Source organism: Bos grunniens, chromosome 10 (assembly GCF_055505025.1).
Source record: "Bos grunniens cultivar Pamir isolate PY7600 chromosome 10, Bosgru_T2T1.0, whole genome shotgun sequence".
NCBI lineage: Eukaryota > Metazoa > Chordata > Mammalia > Artiodactyla > Bovidae > Bos > Bos grunniens.
The window spans coordinates 9,896,932-9,921,713 of record NC_141174.1 but is presented as its reverse complement, the minus strand read 5'-3'; the positions used below and the strand labels follow the sequence as shown (position 1 = coordinate 9,921,713).

Here is a 24,782-nt window from a genome sequence, read left to right as displayed (position 1 = left end):
GAGGAAAAATACCATGGCTAGATTGTTTGATACAGATTAGAATGTAATAAATGAACAAAGAATTGAAGAATCATAGTAGGATGGACTAATCAGGAAAGTCTTCTCAGAGGCAATTAATCTATGATGACACTCTCTTCAGTCAGGGCCTGGGAATGGTATTTCTTTGGTTTTCTGCTGAGTCGCTCTTAAACTGATACGAAGGCTTACTTTTAACTAACATTCAAATTTTTCATCATGTTTATTTCAAAAGAGGAAAAAAGATGAGAAAACTGTCTAAGGAATGGACCGTTACAGCTTGTATTGATAAGAAGCCTAGATGTTTCATAAAGCACAACATTTTCAATCATTATCATAGAAATAGAGAATAACCTTTAGGAGGAGAATCAGAGTTACCCAGAAGGAAAAGATAATCAGAGAAATGGAAGGAACTTCCAGCAAAAGGCAAACTTTTAAAGACTCCCACTGTGAAAATAAATGACTGTGGTCAAACCTGCGTAAAGCTTTGCTTTTCATTTTGAAGTTTTAGAGCAGGGAGAGATCTCAGAATTTCATTTAGTTCAATCCCTTCATTTTACAGATGACAAAGCTGGGACCCAGAGAGGTTAAGTGATTCACCCATGGTCACACAGACAGTGTGGGGCAAAACCATAACTGCATTTCAGATTGCCTGACTCTTGGTTCTGGGAAATTTATACTACATTTTATTGCTGCTTCCAGCTGATGCCATTTTGGGGAGGAGACATCCAGGGGCCTGAACACCATGGACCAGCAGGGAAAAGGAGAGATGCAGGATGCACAGGAGAGCTGGACACGGTGATCTAGTGGGTAGGCTGGAACCAGCAAGGGCCAATGGTTAAAACTGTACAAAGGATATAGCAACCAATATGACATTTTCCTTGCAGAATCGAATCTTTTTATAGGATTGCCTGACTCTTCCAAAAATAAACAAATAGGTAATCCTATGAAATCATCATCAGCCCTGAATCTCAGAAGCAAGCTATATAATGATGACATGCATGCTCAGTTGCTTCTCACTCTTTTCGACTCCGTGGACTGTAGCCACCAGGCTCATCTGTCCATGGGGATTTCCAGGCAAGAGTACCTGGAGTCGGTTGCCATTTCCTCCCCCCAGGGGATCTTCCTGACCCGCAGATGGAACCTGCGTCTCCTGCATTGGCTGACAGAGTCTTTACCACTGAGCCACCTGGGATGCCCGTCTAATGATGACAGTTTGTGGCAAACAGTGGTTGCCTGGGAAGCTCTAACAATGTGCCCAGAGTGAGTAACTCTGCTCCTCAGGTCAGTGACACTTTCCAGAGCACGTATGTCTCTAGATTCAGGAATGTAGGATGTCACTGTGGTGTCCCTGAATACTGGAAGGTCAGTGCAGGAAAAGATGGTGGGCTGGAATGAGGCCAGAAGACATTTCAAGGCTTGCTTTCTTCCCCTTTATGTAAAGGCACTTTCCCCAAAGGTTGTGAAGAGGGGAAGACATTTCGGAATGCTTCATACAGTGATTGATGCTGATAAATATTTTCCTTAAAAAATTGTTCTTACCTCTGATTGTGTCCAACAGTAGTGATCGTGATATATAATCTTCAAAGAAGTGCATGTTCTTTCATCTTTTCCTCGGTGTATGAACAGCAGATGTGATGGTTGCTTGAGTTCTAAGTGGGCAATCTGGAATATGTTTTCCCCTCCACACCCTTTCTCGGTGCCTTTTGTTCAGAGTCTGTCCAGTTGACAGGCTGATGAGGAATGTTTCTGCTCTGAGACTGAGTGGATGAGCGAACAGTCAGAAAAACCTTTTATTGTTCTCTGAGCTTTCCCATATGAGAGACCCCAACCATCAGCTAAGCTTCTCCTCATTGTTTTTTCTCTTAGAGAAGAGAAATGTTTAGAGGTACATTTGAAGAACTCCCAAATGGATTTCAGAGAGCTGTACATCCCTATATTGGGAACAACAGTTGCATATTCACATTTTACCTTTTGCCGGATACAAAACTGCTCATAGCAAAATGGAGTGACTCTTCTTTGTTCTTTCCTATTGTCTTGTGAAATAATGGGAATATACCACTATATTAAAATGTGTCTTCTTTATGCTAAATAACTGGCAGTGGAGAGAATAACTGGCAGTGGGACTCCCTCTTTAAGGCAGTGTTAGCATAAATATTTTGAGAAAGAATTTACTAAATCTGAAAATTTATAGTTAGCATTCAGTTTTTGCTAAGCAATGCCCCTGTCAGTGTGAATGTACCCTTTTCTTCTCACTTTGCTAGGTTTAGCATATATCATTAAGGATTAGACTCTTTTAAATCCCCAAGGACTGCTGGGCCCCATTTCTAAAAGACAGGATGTATGTTTCCAAATTTCCATTATCAAAGAATTTTGTAGAAACGCCCCGGTTAGACTAACCAATCTTGGGTACGTTTGATTCTTTGTCTGAAATAAAACAGCCTTTCAATGCCCAAATCCTTTCAACACTGCATCTCTCTTATCTCAGTTGTTGACCCTCACAGCTTGTGAGAGGAGGAACTGTTTGGGGATTTAAAGAGGTGGCATTCTGAACTACATCTGCATGCCATCTGGATTGCTTCTCCTTAGAAGGGTTGAAACCAACAGCAAAAAGTGAGATCAGTTTTGGCTATGATGTTAATAATAATGGTTACCAAATTATGAGGGTCTGTTGTGTAGTAGAAACCTTCTAGAGCTTTCTCCCTTAAACCTCGAAAATGACCCTACAAGGAAAGTAACGTGAAGGAAAATATACATTGTCTTCATGACTATGGCATCTCTGGTGGCTCAGACAGTAAAGAATCTGCCTGTAACACAGGACATGCAAGAGACCCAGGTTCAAGATCCCCTGGAGGAGGAAATGACAACCCCACTCCAGTACTCTTGCCTGGAGAATCCCATGGACAGAGAAGCATGGTGGGCTACAGTCCATGGAGGCACAAAGAGTCAGACATGACTGAGTGACTAACACTTTCACTTTCACTTTTATGACTATAATAAGGAGAAACAATTCTAAATGGTTTATTAAGAAATAAGCCTAGAAGCAAAAATTTGACGAGTATCTACTACAAGAGCAGAGAAAAGCATGCTCCTGGTAGATGTTCAGTTGAGTTCAGTTCAGTCGCTCAGTCGTGTCTGACTCTTTGTGACCCCATGAACCGCAGCACGCCAGGCCTCCCTGTCCATCACCAACACCCAGAGTTTACCCAAACCCATGTCCATTGAGTCAGCGGTGCCATCCAACCATCTCATCCTCTGTCGTCCCCTTCTCCTCCTGCCCTCAATCATTTCCAGCATCAGGGTCTTTTCAAATGAGTCACCTCTTCACATCAGGTAGCCAAAGTATTGGAATCTCAGCTTCAACATCATCCCTTCCAATGAACACCCAGGACTGATTTCCTTGAGGATGGACTGGTTGGATCTCCTTGCAGTCCAAGGGACTCTCAAGAGTCTTCTCCAATACCAGACTTTAAAAGCATCAATTCTTCAGTGTTCAGCTTTCTTTACAGTCCAACTCTCACATCCATACATGACCACTGGAAAAACCATAGCCTTGACTAGACAGACCTTTTTCTAGACATTACTAGACAAAGTAATGTCTCTGCTTTTGAATATACTATCTAGGTTGGTCATAACTTTTTTTCCAAGGAGTAAGCATCTTTTAATTTCATGGCTGCAATCACCATCTGCAGTGATTTTGGAGCCCCCCAAAATAAAGTCTGTCACTGTTTCCACTGTTTTTCCATCTATTTCCCATGAAGTGATGGGACCAGATGCCATGATCTTAGTTTTCTGAATGTTGAGCTTTAAGCCAACTTTTTCACTCTCCTCTTTCACTTTCATCAAGAGGCTTTTTAGTTCCTCTTCACTTTCTGCCATAAGGGTGGTGTCATCTGCATATCTGAAGTTATTGATATGTCTCCTTGCAATCTCGATTCCAGCTTGTGCTTCTTCCAGCCCAGCTTTTCTCATGATGTACTCTGCATATAAGTTACATAAGCAGGGTGACACTATACAGCCTTGACCTGGTTCTAAGAGTTGATTATTTATGTTGATCATTGCATGGATGCTATCTGTGTTCTCTACCAAAGCAAGTGAGATAGGACATTCGGCTGCTTATTTGAAAACAAAACTCACCCAAGGCTTTGTGTGTGCAGTAGACTTTGTTACTAAAGATGCCAACAAAGTTATAAGGCATCCACATAAACAAATTAAATATTAAGCATCAATCTTTTAAAAATAATTTGCAGTCATATCTGCTGTTGTGGACTCCAGTGTCCCAAAAGTTTGCTTCTTTTTTTTTTTCCTCTCCTCCCATAGTCTTCTCCTCCCTTCTCTTAATATTCATTATCTCTTATCCTTTGTAACTAGTGCATACCTAGTTCTTGTTCATTTTGAATGCACATCAGTTGAATAATCTGTTCTTTCTGTTAACTAACTTATGCAGGGTTTCACCTTCAACTCAAATGACTTAACTAGAAAAATAACTTCATAAAACAATGATAGGTCCTTTCCCATGAGGAATTCTGATGGCATATGTTAAGTTAGTAGTTTTTTTTAACCTTGTACCTATAAATTGCCAACTTTCACTCTTACTAGTTCATCCATACAAATAAGCATACATTTCATTCATTTTTCGTGATAAACTTACCACCAAGGCTCATGTGGATAAGAAAATGAGCCAGATAGTGTTTTAGTTTGGTTATATTAAAATGCTACCAGGATATTCCACTTTCCTGGGTCCATTCCCTACAACACAGGGAAATAGGAGTTCTCTTTGTCTATGGACATGACCTATTTTGACTACTTTAACTGTTTCTTTACACCAAACCTGGTTTTCTTTCAGTTTTTTATCTTGGTGTGAGGGTCATAATTCCTGGTTGTAAAGAACAGAACCTTCTCAGACTGGCTTAAGAGGATATTAGTTAAAGGGAATTAGTTAGCTCACAGACTATGAGAATTACAAGATATCCAGTTTTATAAGTTATGCAGCAAAGAGTAATACCCAGATATCTTAAAAAAGGGAGACAGAGGAGACAGAAAAATCTTAGATATTTTGTATAATCAACGTAATTTGAAGATTAATTGTATATGGATATAAGAGAAGGAAGAAAGTAAATATGAACCTCATATTTGTGATTTAAAAGCTAGTGATTTGATAATTTCATTTATTGGAAATTGTGGGCATTTGTCATGTTTGGCCATTCAACATCTTTTTAATTCCCTTCTTGGGACTGAAAAATTTTTATGTGACAATATTGTCACACCAAATTGGAAGCTGGAATTTATTTTCACAGCTCCTTTTATGGCTATTCTGCATTAGTAGGAACACTAACAGGAGATACTTGTTTTTCCCCAAAAGGAGTAGCATGAGAAAACAGCATGTATAAATTCAGTCTGTGAGTTAGCATTGTGGAAGGTTCTAGAGATTTTGCCTTCTGCTTTGGAGCATCTTCCTGTGAGCCACAGTATTGCTTCTCAGAAGTGGAAGCCACAGCGTTGTTTTGCTGGAAGAGCTCTAACGGGGTATAGCTTGAGTCTGAATCCTGGCTGCAAAACTTCCAGTTTTTCTGCTATCCCCTCCAGCTTCTCATCAGCTAGTCTTCCTCTCCTGCCAGTCTGTATTCCAGTGTAGCCATTCGTCCTTTTAAGCTGAAAACTGGTAATGTCGCTCCTCGAATCAGATCTCACCAGTGGGCATTTTCTTGGCCTGAGGAATAGTGGCAAAACTCCTAAGGTATTAGTTTTTTAGCAATGCCATAGCAAATTCCCACAAACTTGGGTGGCTTAAAACAAAGTAAAAGTATTCTCATAAGGTTCCAGACACTAAAGATCTAAAGTCAAGTTGTCAAGGAAGCTAGGCCAATGCTTTATCCAACGTCTCTAGGGGAGGGTCCTTCCTTGCTTCTGCTAGATAGACTCTGATAGCTCCAGGCTTTGCTTGGTTTGCGGCAGCATGACAGCCCTCTCTGTACTCTGTCTTTGCATTGCTTTCTCCTCTTCTTCGTCTTCTTTTTTTTTTTTAAGATGTTTTTGATGTTTTGAAAGTCTTTATTGAATTTGTTACAACACTGCTTCTGTTTTATATTTTGATTTTTCGGCCTCAAGGTATGTGGGATCTTAACTCACTGACCAGGGGTTGAACCCACATCTTCTGCATTGGAAGGCGAAGTCTTTTTTCTTTTAAATTAAATTAATTTGTTTTTGGCTATGCTGGGTCTTTGTTGCTGCGTGGGCTTTTCTCTAATTGAAGTGAGTAGGGGCTGCTGTCTTGTTGCAGAGTATAGGCTCTAGGGTGTGTGAGCTTCTGTAGTTGTGGTCTGTGGGCTTAGTCTGCTCTGTGGCACCTGGGATTTTCCTGGATCAGGATCTTCCTGTCTCCTGTGTTGGCAGGTGGATTCTTTACCACTGAGCCACCAGAGAAGCCCGGGAAGGTGAAGTCATAACCGTTAGACTGCCATGAAAGTCCCTCTTCTCTCTTTATAAGAAAATCAGGTGCTTCTGCCGCTTTGACAATGGCGGCTTGCAGCGTGGGGCTGTTGACCCGTTTGTCCCTGCGCGTTCAGAGAAGCCAAGTCCAGCGCCCTCTTCGCAGGCTTCTCAGTTGCCCAGGAACGGTGGCCGCAGACCATTTAAAAAAAAAAGAAAATCAATCACATCAGATTAGGACCTTCCCAATTCATTATGCATGGTTGATGCTTTGTCACTAAGTCGTGTCTGACTCTTGTGACCCTATGGACTGTACCCTGCCCAGCTCCTCTGTACATGGGATTCTCCTGACAAGAATACTGGAGTGGGTTGCCATTTCCTTCTCCAGGGGATATTCCCGACTCAGGGATTGAACCTGGGTCTTCTGCCCTGCAGGCAGATTCCTTACGGACTGAGCTATGAAGGAAGTCCCATTATGCATGGGTGCATGCTAAGTGGCTTCAGTCACGTCTGACTCTTTGTGATGCTACAGACTGTAGCCGGCCAGGCTCCTCTGTCCAGGGGACTCTCCAGGCAGGAATACTGGAGTGGGTTGCCGTGCCCTCCTCCAAAGGATCTTCCCAACCTAGGAACTGAAGCTGAGTCTCTTATGTCTCCTACATTGGTGGGTGGGTTCTTTACCACTAGCGCCACCTTGTCTTAAATGGATTACAACTGCAAGATCTCATTTTCAAATGAGGTCCCATTCACAGGTATTGTTGGTTAGGATGTCAACAAGTCTTTTTTGGGGGGGAGGGGACACAATACAACACAGTGGTGGCTTAGGAGGTAAACTGCATGTGACCCTGTGTACTTTTCCAGTCTCACCCTAGTCATCTGCCTCTCTCCACCGCTCCCTTCCAGCAACTCCTGACTTCTTGTTTTTGAAATCCTCATGTCCTCTCGAATCCTATATATGCTTACAAGCACATTCCCTCTCCCTGGGGGACACTCTCTCTGCTTCCACCACCTTCCTTCCAGTTCTCACCTGTCCCTTCCATCTCCTGAACACTCTACACTGGATTAAGTGCCTCTTCTTTGTGTTTTCACAGTAAATTGGACTTTCTCCATCATAACCAACACATCACAATTTATAGTGATTTCTTGTCCAATACCTTATGTCCAAGAAATATGGGATAGTGTCTAATTGCTCAACCATCGAGCCCCAGAATTAACATTGTGCTTGTCATACAGTAGACTTTCAATTAGAAAAATAAATCTGGTAGTGCTTTGGTAGTTTTGAATACCTGTGAACCTCTTAGCTGTTTAGCTCTGGGTCTTGTCAGAAGTGACTAGTGTGGTGTCAGGCAATACTCTTCAATACAGGATCCTGTTCCTGAGCATAAACTACAGTTCTTGGAAGGTTGTATGTCACAGAAACTTCCTATTGTCTCCTCGGCATAGGAATGACCTCCTATAATAGTCCTGTAGTAATCTCTTATTGGCAGGCTGGATCCTCAGGTAACTTAATGAAAACATTATTTCACAATACTTTTTAGACTTTGCCCATTTCTCTTTGATTTATTGAAGTCTTTTATAACTTAATTTTATACTAGCCATTACAATGATAATTAATCTATTACTTTCTAAGTATGGTAATCATTATCAATGTCAAGGTTTCAAGCACCAAATATAAAATCAGTGTTTTGTGCAACTGCCATAAATTACTGATTGTTTAGATGAACTGTTTAGCATTCAGGATAGAGATTTTTGATTCATATTCTGTATTCTGTGTCAACCCCTCTCTCAGTTACTCACACCAAGGGAGGAAGGCTTGGTATTCTTCAAATGGCAGCTAATACAAATGTATTTCAGGTTCATCTTTGAATCCTGTTTCTCTTTTTATGGGTGAATATGAGTATGTATGTTTTAACAATTTAAAAATACCTTTGAAATGCACTAATTTAACATTAGTATCTCATTCTCTGAACATTCCCACCCTTTCTGCTCTCTTTTTGGTTCTTGGAAGAAATGTATTTTAATGTTTTATTTTTCTTTAAACTCCTCTTATTGTACTATAAGTTTCACAAAGGATTTAAAGGTAAAAGAAATAAAAATTCATTTGAGGAAACCCTTTTTCAAATTTTCTGGTAAGCTAATTTAAGGAGTACCTAACTACCAGCATTATTTATATAACAACATATATAGTAATCCCCTGGAGAAGGAAATGGCAACCCACTCCAATATTCTTTTTTTTTTTATATATAAAAATACTTATTATTTATTTTACTTAAAAATTTTATTTATTTTTTAGTTGAAGGATACTTGCTTTGCAGAATTTTGTTGTTTTCTGTCAAACTGCAACCGCCATAGGTATACATATGTCCCCTCCCTGTTGAAACTCCCTCCCATCTCCCTCTCCATTCCACCCCTCTAGGTTGATACAGAACCCCTGTTTGAGTTCCCTGAAACATACAACAAATTCCCATTGGCTAACTATTTTCTGTATTGTAATGTAAGTTTCTGTGTTACTCTCTCCATACATCTCATCCTCTCTTCCCTCAGTGTGAGTAACTGAGAAGTTGTGGTACATACACACAATGGAATATTACTCAGCTATAAAAAGGAAGGCATTTGAGTCAGTTCTAATGAGGTAGATGAACCTAGAGCCTATTGTACATAGTGAAGTAAGTCAGAAAGAGGAGGATACGTATTGTATCCTGACACTCCAGTATTCTTGCCTGGAGAATCCCACAGATGGAGGAGCCTGGCAGGCTACAGTCCATAGGGTCGCAAAGAGCCAGACACAGCTGAGCAACTTTACTTTCACTTTCATATGTAGTAACAAAGGGATGCTCCTTAGTGGCATACTTTGTCCTAAGAAATTACTGAATGTCAAAGTCCAACATAACACTTATATATATCTGTTTTGTGAAAGTGAAAGTGTTAGTCACTTAGTTGTGTCTGACTCTTTGCGACCCCATGGACTGTAGCCTGCCAGACTCCTGTGTCCATGGAATTCTCCAGACAAGAGTATTGGAGTGGGTTGTCATTCGCTTCTCCAGGGGTTCTTCCTGACCCAGGGATCGAACGCAAGTCTCCTGTATTGCAGGCGGATTCTTTACTGTCTGATCCACCAGAGAAATCTTAATCTGTTACTAATCTCTGTATATTCTCTACTCAACACACACAAATGCGCACACACACAGATACACACAGACACTTAACTGGAATTATACGAGTGCAGGAACCACTGTCTGTTCACCTCTGTTTACCCAGCAGGGTATCCAACTGGCTAATGAAGAATCATTGAGCTGTTGTGGGGGTGTCTTAAGAAGCAAAATCCCTCCCGCTTTGTTCCTCCACTCCATGTTTCCATCTTCCTCTTCCTCTCTAGGGGTTCCATGATTTTTCAAAGTGCCTATCAAAGGATTCAGAGGACTGATTCATTTGAATTGAAAAATTACATCTTTATTTTCACTTACTTCCTAGTGATATTTGACATTCTCATCAGCTGAGTGTAAGCCACAAAGCTGTATTGTTGATCTTTTCATTTTATTGGGGAGGCATTTACCTGGTGATTTTAACAGGTCCCCAGCACATCAGGAGTGATAACAACATGGGTCAAGTGTTGTATTCACTCCCAGGGAATCAGCTCCATGCTGTTTAGTCCCTAAGTCATTGGCTGACTCTTTCTGGCCTCATAGATTGTAGCCTGCCAGACTCCTCTGTTCATGGGATTTCCCAGGTGAGAATACTGCAGTGGGTTGCCATTTCCTCCTCCAGGGATCTTTCCCACCCAGGGATCGAACCTGCATCTCTGCTTTGGCAGGCAGATTCTTTACCACTGAGCCACCAGTGGAGCCCATAACTGTGTAATAATAACTGTCATTTTGTAAATTAAAGCACTGTTTAAAAAGAAAGCCTTATATTATGTGCTACCTTGAGATCATCTTGCCCTCACCCTTGTCTTTTTGTAGCTGCTACTGAGGCAACCAGCAATTTGTGGACTCTCACCAGCACATGCAGAACCAACATGGCCATGCTTCTGGCAGATCATGCTGCAGACCTCTCATCTCCTCTCTGGGGTTTTCTGCTGTATATGTACATGTGCAGTTCAGTGCCCAGCTCAGAAGCATGCAGGAGTTAACACACCTGATGAGAGAGGTAGGTGGATATATTTCCCATATTTCTAGGTTTTTATGTTTCTTGGAGATGGCAGAAGTCCTTCTTCTACAAAGGTGTAATATTCTGTGTTTCCATTTGCTTTCATTACCCCACTCCCTCTTCAAGCACCATTCCAGAAGGAACACAGAATGCCTGATATAATGACAGAATTGCTTTAGATCAAAGAATACATTCAGTAGTAAAGAGGGAGAAGAATATACAGCCATCCCTTAGAATCTGCAAGGGGTTGATTTCAGAACCTCCACAGATAACCAAAATGTACAGATGCTCGAGAACCTTACATAAAATGGCATAGTATTTGCTCATAACCTTTGCATATCCTCCAACATACTTTATAAATCATTTCTAGATTACTTATAATACTTAATGCAATGTAAATGCTAGGCAAATAAATATAAATACAATGTAAACACTATGCAAATAGTTGCCTGTGCAGAGCAAATTCAGGTTTTGCTTTTCTGGAAATTTTTGGAATTTTTTTCTAATATTTCTGATTTGTGGCTGGTTAAATCTGGATTCAGAAGGCTGACTGTATTAAGTATTCTGTACCTGTATTATTTAAACTATATGCAGAGTACATCATGAGAAATGCTGGGCTGGATGAAGCACAGGCTGGAATCAAGATTTCTGGGAGAAATATCAATAACCTCAGATATGCAGATGTCACCACCCTTATGGCAGAAAGTGAAGAGGAGCTAAAGAGCCTCCTGATGAAAGTGAAAGAGGAGAGTGAAAAAGTTGGCTTAAAGCTCAACATTCAAAAAACAAAGATCATGGCATCCAGTCCCATCACTTCATGGCAAATACATGGGGAAACAATGGAAACAGTGACAGACTTTGTTTTTTTGGGCTCCAGAATCACTGCATATGGTGATTACAGCCATGAAATTAAAAGACACTTGTTTCTTGGAAGAAAAGCTATGACCAACCTAGACCTTAAAAAACTGGAAATAGAACTGCCATATGACCCAGCAGTCCAACTGCTGGGCATAAACACTGAGGAAACCATAATTGAAAGAGACACATGTACCCCAGTGTTCATTGCAGCACTGTTTACAATAGCCAGGACATGGAAGCAGACTAGGTATCCATCAGCAGATGAATGGATAGGAAAGCTGTGGTACATATACACAATGGAGTATTACTCAGCCATTAAAAAGAATACATTTGAATCAGTTCTAATGAGGTGGATGAAACTGGAGCCTATTATACAGAGTGAAGTAAGCCAGAAAGAAAAACACCAATACAGTATATTAACACATATATATGGAATTTAGAAAGATGGTAATGATAACCTTGTATGTGAGATAGCAAAAGAGACACAGATGTATAGAACAGTCTTTTGGACTCTGTGGGAGAGGGCAAGGGTGGGATGATTTGGGAGAATGGCATTGAAACATGTAAATTATCATATGTGAAACGAATCGCCAGTCCAGGTTCGATGCATGATACAGGGTCCTTGGGGCTGGTGCACTAGGATGACCCAGAGGGATGGTATGGGGAGGGAAGTGGGAGGGGGGTTCAGGATGGGGAACACGTGTACACCTGTGGCAGATTCATGTCAATGTATGGCAAAACCAATACAATATTGTAAAGTAATTAGACTGAGCGACTTCACTTTCAATTTTCATTTTCATGCATTGGAGAAGGAAATGGCAACCCACTCCAGTGTTCTTTCCTGGAGAATCCCAGGGATGGGGAAGCCTGGTGGGCTGCCGTCTATGGGGTCACACAGAGTCGGACACGACTGAAGTGACTTAGCAAAAAATAGCAATTAGCCTCCAATTAAAATAAACAAATTTATATTTAAAAAAAAGCAGAGACATTATTTTGCCAACAAAGGTCCATCTAGTCAAAGCTACAGTTTTTCCAGTAGTCATGTATGGATGTGAGAGTTGGACTATAAAGAAAGCTGAGCACCGAAGAATTGATGCTTTTAAACTGTGGTATTGGAGAAGACTCTTGAGGGTCCCTTGGACAGCAAGGAGATCCAACCAGTCCTTCCTAAAGGAAGTCAGTCCTGAATATTCATTGGAAAGATTGGTGCTGAAGCTGAAACTCCAATACTTCGGCCACCTGATGCGAAGAACTGACTCATTGGAAAAGACCCTGATGCTGGGAAAGATTGAAGGCGGGAGGAGAAGGGGACGACAGAGGATGAGATGGTTGGGTGGCATCACCGACTCAATGAACAAGAGTTTGAGTAAATTCCAGGAGTTGGTAATGGACAGGGAGGCCTCGCATGCTGCAGTCCATGGGGTCGCAAAGCCTGAGTGACTGAACTGAACTGAACTGAACTGCTTTACTGATGTGACACCATGTCCTTCCTACAAGGCTGAGCTCCATTCTGGAGTCCCAGTGTGCGGGCAGCATGTTGGGTGCTTCATCTCATAGCATTTTGCAAGTAGACATACTTGCAGATTATCAGAGCTTTCAGATTATAGTGATCATTGCTTGCTCTCTTTAGAATTGGAAGAATCCGTCCGTGGGGCTGCTGTATAAGACAAATTTGAGTGAAGGGTAACATTCTGTTCTCAGTTTTGCTTCAGCTTACCTGCCAGTTTTGTCTTTTCTTAAAATGAATGTTTTCATGGATAGCCTGTCCATTTCTCCTACAAAAATACAGACACCTGTTGCACAATGTTTAGTATCTGACTGGACCTGTAGCTTGGACATAACATATGATACATTTGTACTGGCAAATAGGAAAAACGTATAAAGTTTGCCAGAAGACACTGGTATTTTATTCCACTTAAGTATGCACAATCACTTGACTCTCCTTCAGTTCTGGTAGATGTTAGTTTCTATGGCTTAGGATGACATTTTTAAGTATATTTTTTTTCAGTAATAATTGATCAAAGGTCATTTTTTCTCTACATTTACTACTAAGCAACACAATAGTACATCATGCTACTCACTCCCCTTTGAGTCATAGTTGAGCTGCTTATTCTCTTTTCAGGGCACTAATTGTTGATAGCTATTAGTGTGTGGTGGCTCAGAAGTTAAAGCGTCTGCCTGGAATGCAGGAGACCCGGGTTCGATCCCTGGGTTGGGAAGATCCCCTGGAGAAGGAAATGGCAACCCACTCCAGTACTCTTGCCTGGAGAATCCCATGGATGGAGGAGCCTGGTAGGCTACAGTCCGTGGGGTCGCAAAGAGTCGGACATGACTGAGTGACTTCACTCACTCACTCACTCACTCACTCAGTGTTTGCATCAGAGAAGGCGATGGCACCCCACTCCAGGACTCTTGCCTGGAAAATTCCATGGATGGAGGAGCCTGGTAGGCTGCAGTCCATGGGGTCACTGAGGGTCGGGCACGACTGAGCGACTTCTCTTTCACTTTTCACTTTCATGCATTGGAGAAGGAAATGGCAACCCACTCCAGTGTTCTTTCCTGGAGAATCCCAGGGATAGGGGAGCCTGGTGGGCTGCCGTCTATGGGGTCGCACAGAGTTGGACACGACTGAAGTGACTTAGGAGCAGTAGCAGCAGCGTTTGTATAGAAATTTTTTTAGTAAATTCTTCGCCATCTATTATAAAAACAGTTTTGACTGATGAGCTTTTGGGAGGCTCAATATTTGAAGGAGAAAAAGAAGTGAACACTGATGTATTCTGTGCTTGGGCAAACCTGTTGCAGCTGGAATTAGATTTAGTTTGTTAAAAATTTTGTTATTAATAAGTCATGCAGAGCAGAGAAAATCTGAAAGCACTAAGCCAGTAATAAATCAACAGGTAATAAATATTCACTTGTGGCTGATTTTGTGCTATTGTTGCTGATAGCACAACAGAGCTGAGACACTTTCATTCTTGTCTAGTCAGGAAATGACATCTGTTTTCTTGTCCTAACCCTGAGTATCTTCTATCGTGTCAACAGCTTTTGTAATATTAACTTTGATGTCTATGTTTACCTTACATGAATTATAAAGATACAAATAAGTGGATGGTAGGATCTTGGATTTTTATAACTTTTTGGTTTTTAAAACGTTTATGCAACAAGTGAGAAAAAGGAATGAGTCTATTTTTAACAACTCACAAAAAGTCAGCCTAATTTGCTTATCAAACTGTCTTTTAATTAGCATTTCTCTGAGAATGAGCTATATATAAAGATACTGTTGTTTTGCAATTTTTCCTAAATAAGACGAGGTTTGAAAATTTCATAGATATGTCTCTTACTAAACCCAAGGTAGTTGAATTTATACTCTAAATCTCAAACTTTAGATTTCAGTAAGCTATGAATCTTCTGTTACAAAAATTTAGTACTATCTCCCACACCATTGAGACCAACACAGAGATATTTTATTATTATTTTGGAGTTTTGAAATATTCTTTCTGACTCCAAGCTTTTGTTGGCTTAGCTAAATCCTACATCTCTTTCTAATTCTCCTTAACTGATGCTTCTTACAGGAGGCCCTTTCGCACCTTCTAATCTGTGTTATATCTATTAACCTCCTTTGTATTCCTTTTATTTCTTTCACATTCCCTTTTCACAACAAAACATATATCAGTTGTGCACGTGGTTTTCACATTTACATTTTATCTCTAGGATTTCTTCTGATTCCAACTCTCCTCTAGGTAAAAATCTAAGCTTTAGAGAAGATACAAGAAAACAATGACCTGAAAGCACTCAAGAGTTAAAAAACAGGCATATTCTGGTGGGAGGATTGAAACTTGTAAGAGTGGACTAGAGTCAGTTGAGTTTCTTGTCTTTATGGTTTTAATCCTGAGGATAGACCAGTATTACCACAGTACAGGGTAGTCAAAACTCCAATAGAAATGGAAAGTTTTTATGGTCTGAAGAACAGAGTATGTATTTGGAAGACAGTAGACATGAAGAAGGTGGAGAAGGCAATGGCAACCCATTCCAGTACTCTTGCCTGGAAAATCCCATGGGCAGAAGAGGGTTGTAGGCTGCAGTCCATGGGGTCTCAAAGAGTCGGACACAACTGAGCGACTTCACTTTCACTTTTCACTTTCATGCATTGGAGAAGGAAATGGCAACCCACTCCAGTGTTCTTGCCTGGAGAATCCCAGGGATGGGGGAGCCTGGTGGGCTTCTGTCTATGGGGTCACACAGAGTCGGACACGACTGAAGTGACTTAGCAGCAGCAGCCGTGAACAAGAGAAGGGCAGTTCCTGGGATGGAGAAAACCAGAGAGAGGGAGCCCCAGATTATATTTAAAAAAAAAAAAATGAAATACTGGTTGAGTCTCTGACTTACTTCTTGATCCATACAAGGGTGAAGAAGTCTCAAGTCTTCACAGCTAATGTTGAAAGACTGAACTGAAATTAAGCTGCTGCTCAAAGGAGAGTTTCCCTACCAGGTGCAACGAAGTTAATTGCCTCTAAAGACAAAAGCATCAACACTCTTTGGAGGAGCATGACAAGATGCAGAATCTCTATGACATAGTATTTATAGTGTTTGGGTTGAAAGATTACTCAGCATATGGCAAACCAGTCTCAAAAGGAATTCAACTGAGATCAATCACGAGATGATTCAGATGTTGGAATGAGCTCAGATTTTAAAGCAGTTATTGATTCTCAGAGAAGTTTTTTTTTTTTTAAAAGCTAATAATACACAGAAACATATGAAATCTCAGTAGAGAAATAGAATGAAATGGAAATTCTAGAGCTGAAAAAATTAGCCAAAATTAAAATTCCCCAGATAGGCTTATCAGCAAAATAGAAATGAGAGGGGAAGTCATCAGTGAATTTAAGGATGACTCAATAGAAGACTAATCTGAAGACAGAGCAAATAAGATTGAAAAAAAAAAACTGAGCAGAACCTTGGGGACTTGTGGGCAATAACAAGATAGCAAAAACAAAAGGATAGTGTAATCAGACTGCTGAAAGCCAAGGATAAAGAGGAAATTTTGAAGCAACCAGAGAATAATGATATTTTATGTGAGAAGTACAAGGAAAATGAACCTGTGATGAAAGAAATCAGAACAGCAGGGGAAAGGGGACAGGAACTACTTAGAAATAGACATGAGAAAACTTTTGGGGGCTGATATCATGATGGAGATTTGGGTCACACAGGTGTGTACTTTTATTATAACAGCAAATATCCACTTAAGATTAGTGTATGTAATCTCATTATGTGTAAACATAAGTTTTACATTAAAAGAAAAAAAAACTAAGCTAAAAATTACAGTTTATTCTCAAAAACTTTAAATACTCTGCGGAAAAAGACTCAGCCCATTTCCCATCATTGTGTCCCTTGTGCTGAATACAATGCATGACATGGGATACATGGTCAATAAATTTTTGTTGAGTTAAATTTAATTCCGTGTATTCCTTTTTCCTTTGTGCTGATCTAATGCAGATGAGTAGATCATGATCAAAGTTCTAGAAAATAAGCAGGAAGACAAAATAAGAAATCTGTAATCATGAGCATAATGCACTATTGAGAATTTAAATGTAGCATGTCGTGTAGTTACATGTTAGAGTTTGCAGTTGTAGATCTTCCATTGTCCTATACCAAGTGCCTAATGTAAGTCAAGAACTCAACATACATGACCTAAGAGAACATACACGTTATCTACAGGAATACTGCAAAGTAAATATTACTATCTCCTTTTTTGCAGTTAAGCAAATAGAGACTAAAGAAATGTAAAGGATTGGGATTACGTGGCTGTTGGTTAGGATATTAGCAGGAAACAGTTATTTCCAGATGGCTAAATAAAGAGGATTTAATGACAACCTACCCATAGAGGTATGGGTAAGTGGAGTAAAAAAGGGTTGATGAAACACTTAAGGAAGCCATTACAATCCCCCTTAGTTCTAGAGGGAGCAAGTGAGGAAACCGTATTTTTAGAGCCCAGTGAGAACTGGAATTATAGAGGAGGCATAATCTGGTGGGAACTCTTAATGTTGTAGAGTCTTGGAGCTATTATCAGAGCTGTGATGTAAAAGAAGGAAAAGATACTCAATCCCTATCCCTTCTGCCATCGTATTTCCTGCAGGGGCCTCCCATTGGTTGAACCCAACTGGATGCTGGCAGTCAAGGGATCTGCCAGTGCCAGCCTCCAGGACACAGAGCAGGTTAGAGGGAAATGGAGAACAGAATGGGTTCAGAGTTCCTGGAAATGAACTAGTGCTTATAGCCATATCCGGACTGGAGCCCATGTTCTTGTGTCTCCCAGGCCCTTGTTCTTTCTTATGTATCATGTTGACTTTCATTTTTGACCGAAGAATTTTAGTAGCAACCATGGATTTTATTATCGTGGCTACATAGCTGCTGAACTAGGCCCTCTGAGTTCCACTTTCAGCAGTCAGAAGGTTATCACAGAGCTGCTGAGTTTAGATGTGAATTGGAGAATGGGAATGGACTCCTATTAACCTGGCTTCGTTCTTTGATCATTAGCACAGACAGCCCAACCATCTTTCAGGTTCAGCATAGAATTGTCCCCCGGTTAGTAGACTTTCTCAGGACTTTCACATGCATGAAACCGAGTTACTAATTAAATGCCATAAGGCTAACTGATGGATGGTTACTCTTTAATGTGACATTTTAGAGCAGAAAAGACAGGGATTAAGATAATTGTTCTCCAGCTAGCTAAATGAAATGGAGCTAAGAAAAAGAACTAGGGTGCAGGGTCTGGCTTCAATTATTTCCAGCCCGGCAGGTCTTTTAGAAAATGTCTTTTAGAACTGCCAGCCCTATCCAATTGTCTTGGCAGCATGAAACACAGACTCCTTCTCATGAAATGTGGCTGAAAATGCAGATCAAATGAAATATTCTAAGTGTTAATTAAATGAGTTAATTAATCTCACTGAGCCTCAGCTTCTTATATCCAAAATGGGGATACTAATAATATATACTTCATATGATGGTTGTGAAATTTAACGAGGTAGCAAACACAAGGCACTTATGACAATGCTTGGAAAATAATAAGCATTCAATAAATGTTAGCTGTCATCATCATTGTTATTATTTTACTTTGTGCTGAGCAGTGACCTTTACCCTCTTTTTGATCTAGTTCTCTTTTTTAGGCTGTCCAGAACTTCTGAGAGTTCTCTCCCTATTGATTTTTCATTTTCTGTAGAACTCTTGTTGTCTGGGCAGAGACACTTGCACACTGGTATCTGTAATTTTGGTGACTTTAAGACATCCTGAATATGAGTTCCTGTGTGGCATTGCCCTGGGAAATAAGCCATATATTCATGGGTTCATAATGGAACGAAACCCTGCAAATAGACTGTGACCCGTATCTTATTTACACGTGCTTAAAAGGAAGCAGGGGTCGGCATTTATGTCACAAGAGATTTATTGATCAAAACCTTTACATTTCAACATCTTCCTCTTCAAGTGGAACCCTAATCTTTAGTCTTCTCTGCTCTTTTTAGTAAGAGACTTGAGGTTCAAATTCTGGTAAAACCATTTATCAGTAAGTGACTGTGGGTAAGTCATATGCCATTGCCATGTCTCAGTTTCCATATCTGTAAAATAAAGGTGACATTGTGTCTTCTCCACGTATGTATTTGCCAGCAGAATGGAGTGTCTAGAATGTATAATGGGGTCTTATTAAATATTAATTAAATCTCAAAACTTGACCTTCTTTGGTCTGGGATGGGATTCAAAAGAGCAATTCCTACTGTAACTCCTCTACAGATTTCAAATGTTTCTTCCCAGATGTTAGATGAAGAGAATTTAATGGCAACCTGCATATAGAGGTGTGGGTATGGTACAGGGCATGAAATGGGGATAGTAAGGCACTCAGAGATAGCAGCTGAAGAAAGCTGTTGCCTTAAAAAAATGCACAATGTGAGAGTTGTGAGTTAAGTTTTATTTGGGGCAAAATGTGGACTAAAGCCTGGGAGACTGTGCCTCAAATAGCTCCAAGAAACTGCTCCAAAGAAGTAGAGAGGAAGGTCAGGATACATGTGATTTTGGTGAGGAGGGAATACATGCAATGAAGCACATAATTTTTGGGGGGAATGATTCTGCAAGTCACGAGGAGCAGTCATCACCATGAAGGATTTTAGTGCTTTTATAGATATGAGGAGATACAAGACTTGGGCTCATAAAATTGGCTCCTGAAAATATATAACTATCTGAAGACCTGTTCTGCCAGTTTTTCCCCTGGGCACAGAGTGCCTCATTTTTGTTGTCCTCTCTGAACTCCTTTCTGGGGGTGTTGAAATTCAGCAGCTGCAGCAACATGTGGCTCAGTCCTTGTAGAGGGAGATGCTAAGTGCTAGATCAGTTCAGTTGTTCAGTTGTGTCTGACTCTTTGTGACTCCATGAATACAACATGCCAGGCTTCACTATCCAACACCAACTCTGGGAGCTTGTTCAATTCATGTCTATCGAGTCAGTGATGTTATCCAACCATCTCATCCTCTGTCACCCACTTCTCCTGCCTTCAGTTTTCTTTCCCAGCATCAGGGTCTTTTCCAATGAGTCAGTTCTTCCTATCAGGTGGCCAAAGTATTGGACTTGCAGCTGCAGCATCAGTCCTTCCAATGAATATTCAGGACTGATCTCCTTTAGGATGGACTGGTTGGATCTCCTTGCAGTCCAAGGGACTCTTGAGTCTTCTCCAACACCACACTTCAAAAGCATCAGTTCTTCAGTGCTCAGTTTAAACCATAGCTTTGACGAGATGGACCTTTCTTGGTAAAGTAATGTCTCTGCTGCTTAATATGTTGTCTAGGTTGGTCATAGCTTTTCTTCCAAGGAGCAAGCGTCTTTTAATTTCATGGCTGCAGTCACCAGCTGCAGTGATTTTGGAGCACAAGAAAGTAAAATCTGTCACTGTTTCCATTGTTTCCCCATCTATTTGCCATGAACTGATGGGATTGGATGCATGATCTTAGTTTTTTGAATGTTGAGTTTTAAGCCAACTTTTTCACTCTCCTCTTTCACTTTCATCAAGAGGCTGTTTAGTTCTTCTTTGGTTTCTGTGGTAAGGGTGGTGTCATCTGTGTAACTGAGGTTATTGATATTTCTCCCAACATTCTTGGTTCCAGCTTGTGCTTCATCCAACCCAACATTTTGCATGATGTACTCCGCATATAAGTAAAATAAGTAGGGTGACAATATACAGCCTTGACGTACTCCTTTCCCAATTTGGAACCAGTCCGTTGTTCCATGTCTGGTTCTAACTGTTGCTTCTTGACCTGCACACAGATTTCTCAGGAGGCAAGTAAGGCGATCTGGTATTCCCATTTCTTTAAGAATTTTCCACAATTTTTTTTGATCCACACAGTCAAAGGCTTTAACATAGTCAATGAAGCAGAAGTAGATGTTTTTCTGGAATTCTCTTGCGTTTCATGTGATCCAGTGGATGTTGGCAATTTGATCTCTGGTTTCTCTGCCTTTTCTAAATCCAGCTTGAACATCTGAAAGTTCTCTATTTATGTACTGTTGAAGCCTAGCTTGGAGAATTTTGAGCATTACTTTGCTAGCGTGTGAAATGAGTACAGATTTTGTGGGAGTTTAAACATTCTTTGTCTTTGCCTTTCTTTGGGATTGGAATGAAAACTGACCTTTTCCAGGCCTGTGGCCACTGCTGAGTTTTCCAAATTTGCTGGCATATTGAGTGCAGCACTTTCACAGCATCATCTTCCAGGATTTGAAATTGCTTAGCTGGAATTCCATCACCTCCACTAGCTTTGTTCATAGTGATGCTTTGAAGGCCCACTTGACTTCACATTCCAGGATGTCTGGCTCTAGGTCAGTGATCACACCATCGTGATTATCTGGGTCATGAAGATCTTTTTTGTATAGTTCTTCTGTGTATTCTTGCCACCTCTTCTTAATATCTTCTGCTTCTGTTAGGTCCATACCATTTCTGTCCTTTATCGAGCCCATCTTTGCATGAAATGTTCCCTTGGTATCTCTAATTTTCTTGAGATCTCTAGTCTTTCCCATTCTGTTGTTTTCCTCTATTTCTTTGCATTGATTACTGAGGAAGGCTTTCTTATCTTTCCTTGCTATTCTTTAGAACTCTGCATTCAAATGGGTTTATCATTCCTTTTCTCCTTTGCCTTTCACTTTTCTTCTTTTCTCAGCTATTTTTAAGGCCGCCTCAGATAACCATTTTGCCTTTTTGCATTTCTTGTTGTGGATGGTCTTGATCACTGCCTTCTATACAGTGTTAGGAACCTCCATCCTTAGTTCTTCAGGCATTCTATCTATCTATGCTCTAATCCCTTGAATCTATTTGTCCCTTCTACTGTATAATTGTAAAGGATTTGAGTTAGGTCATACCTGAATGGTAGTGGTTTTCCCTACTTTCTCAGTTTAAGTCTGAATTTTGCAATAAGGAGTTCATGGTCTGAGGCACAGTCAGTTGTGGTAGGTGCCAGTTTGTAACTGAGAAAGCCATTGCAATCCCTTAGTTCTGGAGGAGCCAAGAGACAGGAAATGCCTTTTCTGGAGCCTGTGAGAACTGGAAATATATAGGAAAGATAACCTGATGTTCCTCTGCTAGGTCCATTTTTCCTCAGATTTGTTTGGCTCCAACTCTTTTCTGAAAATAATGAATTGAAATATTGCCAACCATTGGTTTTCTACACATAAAAGAGTGGGTTGGATTCTGGAGTAGAAACTATCTGACTCCCTCTTCACACCAGAGTTCAATGAGTGATGACTATTCCATAGTATGATATACTGGTGTCCCTAGTCTTCTGTTCTGGAGCTTCCCAGGTGGCTAAGTGGTAAATAATCATACGACCAGTGCAGGAGATGTGTGTTCAGTCCCTGGGTCAGGAAGATTCCCCTGGAGAAGGAAATGGCAACAGTATTCTTCCTGGAAAATTCCAAAGACAAAGGAGCCTGGAAGGCTACAGTCCCTGGGGTTGCGAAGAGTCAGATATGACTTAGTGACTAAACAACAACAAACTATGCTATTCTTCCTGGTACTTCAAATATCAGTGTTTTAAGCTCTCTTCTCTTTTTTTATTCAAGGGAAAGGGAGTTAATTTGATTATATGATTTGCATGGGTCCACCATGTACTACTGGGGAAAGTTACATATCGTAAAGGCATTACTCCATGCTCTCTTTGTCCTTGGAATAATCATTTTTTTCTTTAAGTGTCTCAAAAATTTGTAGCATTGAACTTAAATATAGCCTTTAAAATTTTTTTAATTTATTTTTTTAATTGAAGGGTAATATAGGCCTTTTACCAGTAAGCCCTACATTGGGAGTGGATGCTGAATTGATAGCTAAAAATAATGTGGCACTTGTATTTTCATTCTGTTATTGTTTTATGTGTATTGGTTACTCTTTAGAATTGAGCAGGACCAAGGGACATATGATTGGCAAACAGAACTTCAAAAATTCTGTATTTCTAGTAGTAGTATAAAACCATGGACACCCCACCATGAAAAGGAGAATAGCCTTTTCATTGCCTGTTTTCTAATTGATGAAGCTAAGAAAGTCCATTTTGACTTTGTAGTTGCTTCATTTGAGTTGGTTGAGCTGGAATTTAAGTAACTCTACCTAAGAGTAATCTTTTCATTGTAGAATTTAATTAGGAAGAGTAAATAATGAGAGGGCACTCCCCTTGGAGTGCTGTCTTACTTTGGGCCCTGGAAGAAAATAGATGGCACACTCAAACTGGATGAGTGAAGAAGGACTTCTAATTAGACCATTTATAAGATGTGGGCAGGGAAGCCATAAGAAATAGTAAAGTATCCCAGGACTAGTGTTCATGGTCTGAAAAGAAAGGAGTATCACATTTGAAAAGAGTAGCTGTGGTGAGAGCATCTGAGATCTGTGTCCTTTGGGATTCAGTCCAGCAAGGGAGAATGCAAGCCAGGAGATGAAACCCTGGTCATACTTTCCTCCTGCTTTATAATCTCCGTAAGATGGTTCAACCAAATCAGAAGCCAGAGGTTCAAGGGAGCCTGTTAACTCAACTCAGATCCCTATTAGGGTAGAGAGTCTATCTGATGGAAGAATGGAAAATATCCTGCACAGGTGCCAAGAATTCAAGTCACATTCTTTGCTAAATTTCATGAGAAAGGAAAGATCATAACTGAACCTGTTCAATCCAGTTCACTGGAAGCATTGAAACATTACCTTGGCTTAAATCTCTTTTGTCATTTTGAAGCTGCCTTTACTGTTTCCTGTTGTGATAGGAAGATGCATCCCTAGTTTGAATTGAGTATGCATCATCTATTTAATTTTACTTTACAGCCATGTGTAATAATAAATATCATGAACCAGGACCAGTTCTAAGCACTTTAAATAGGCTCATCCTTTAATTCTCATAAGAGCTTTCACATTGTTACTGTTGTTTGCCTCATTTTGCAAATGAGAAACTGAACATAGGAGGTTAAATAAGTTGCCCAGCATCGCAGATTTAAGATGTGGTCTGCATCTGCACTTAGGTTGCTCGATTCTGTGGCCTTTCTTTTTACCAGTTTTCTTCTGGCTTTTTTATTCTTTAAATTTTTGCTTTATACAGTGTTCTGTGGACACACTTCCATATCAGGTCACATAATGCCATCGTATCCTCTGAAGGAAGCACAGTATTCCATTGTGTGAAGGTTCACTAATTTACCAACTTGCGCATTGTGGAAGGATAGTTAGGATTCTTTTTTCCTTTCAAGTTTTTGTCATTATAGACAGTGCTACTACTAATGTCCTTGTATATATTATGTTTTGTTGACTCAGATGCACAGTTTTTCACGTTTTAACACCTGAATTCTTGCAATTATTATCCAGTCTGGTGGCAGAAATGAACACAATCATCATTGCTTTTGTATGCATCACATTGGTCATAGCTACCTATAGTGTTGCTACTTTATTTAGTTATGGACATTAGTGATATATTAACATTTTGCTGATTAAAACTTCTTCAGAATTTTCCAATAATTTGATACTGAAATAAAATGTTATTGTTTATGTAGAAAATCATGGACATAGATCAACTATGTATAAAAGCAAGTATCAGCATCAGAATGGCTTGAAAGAAAGAGAAAATAGAACAGGGGTTGCGAGTTTAATCCCTGACTGGGGAACTAAGAGCCCATGTGCCACACAGGGCAGCTAAATGTTAAATAAAAAGAAAAAAAATTAACTTAAGAAAAGGGAATAAAGTAGGATCCTATATTTCCCTTGTGGTGTTATGATGTTGTAAAACGAACATGCACTTGGAATCCAAGGCTGCTCCAGGAAGGGTGCTGGCCCCAGGCAACTTACCCAGGACCTGAGC

At 40.2% G+C, this 24,782-nt stretch overlaps 1 long non-coding RNA gene across 5 annotated transcripts in view; it reads left to right on the top strand.

Moving 5' to 3' along the window:
- LOC147363898 (uncharacterized) overlaps positions 1-24,782 on the top strand; it is a 293,279-nt gene that overhangs the window by 161,412 nt on the left and 107,085 nt on the right. For all 5 annotated transcript variants that reach the window (XR_015133900.1, XR_015133898.1, XR_015133897.1 and 2 more), the window contains one exon: positions 10,404-10,590. This is a non-coding gene — a long non-coding RNA (uncharacterized LOC147363898). The remainder of the gene's footprint in view (positions 1-10,403; positions 10,591-24,782) is intronic.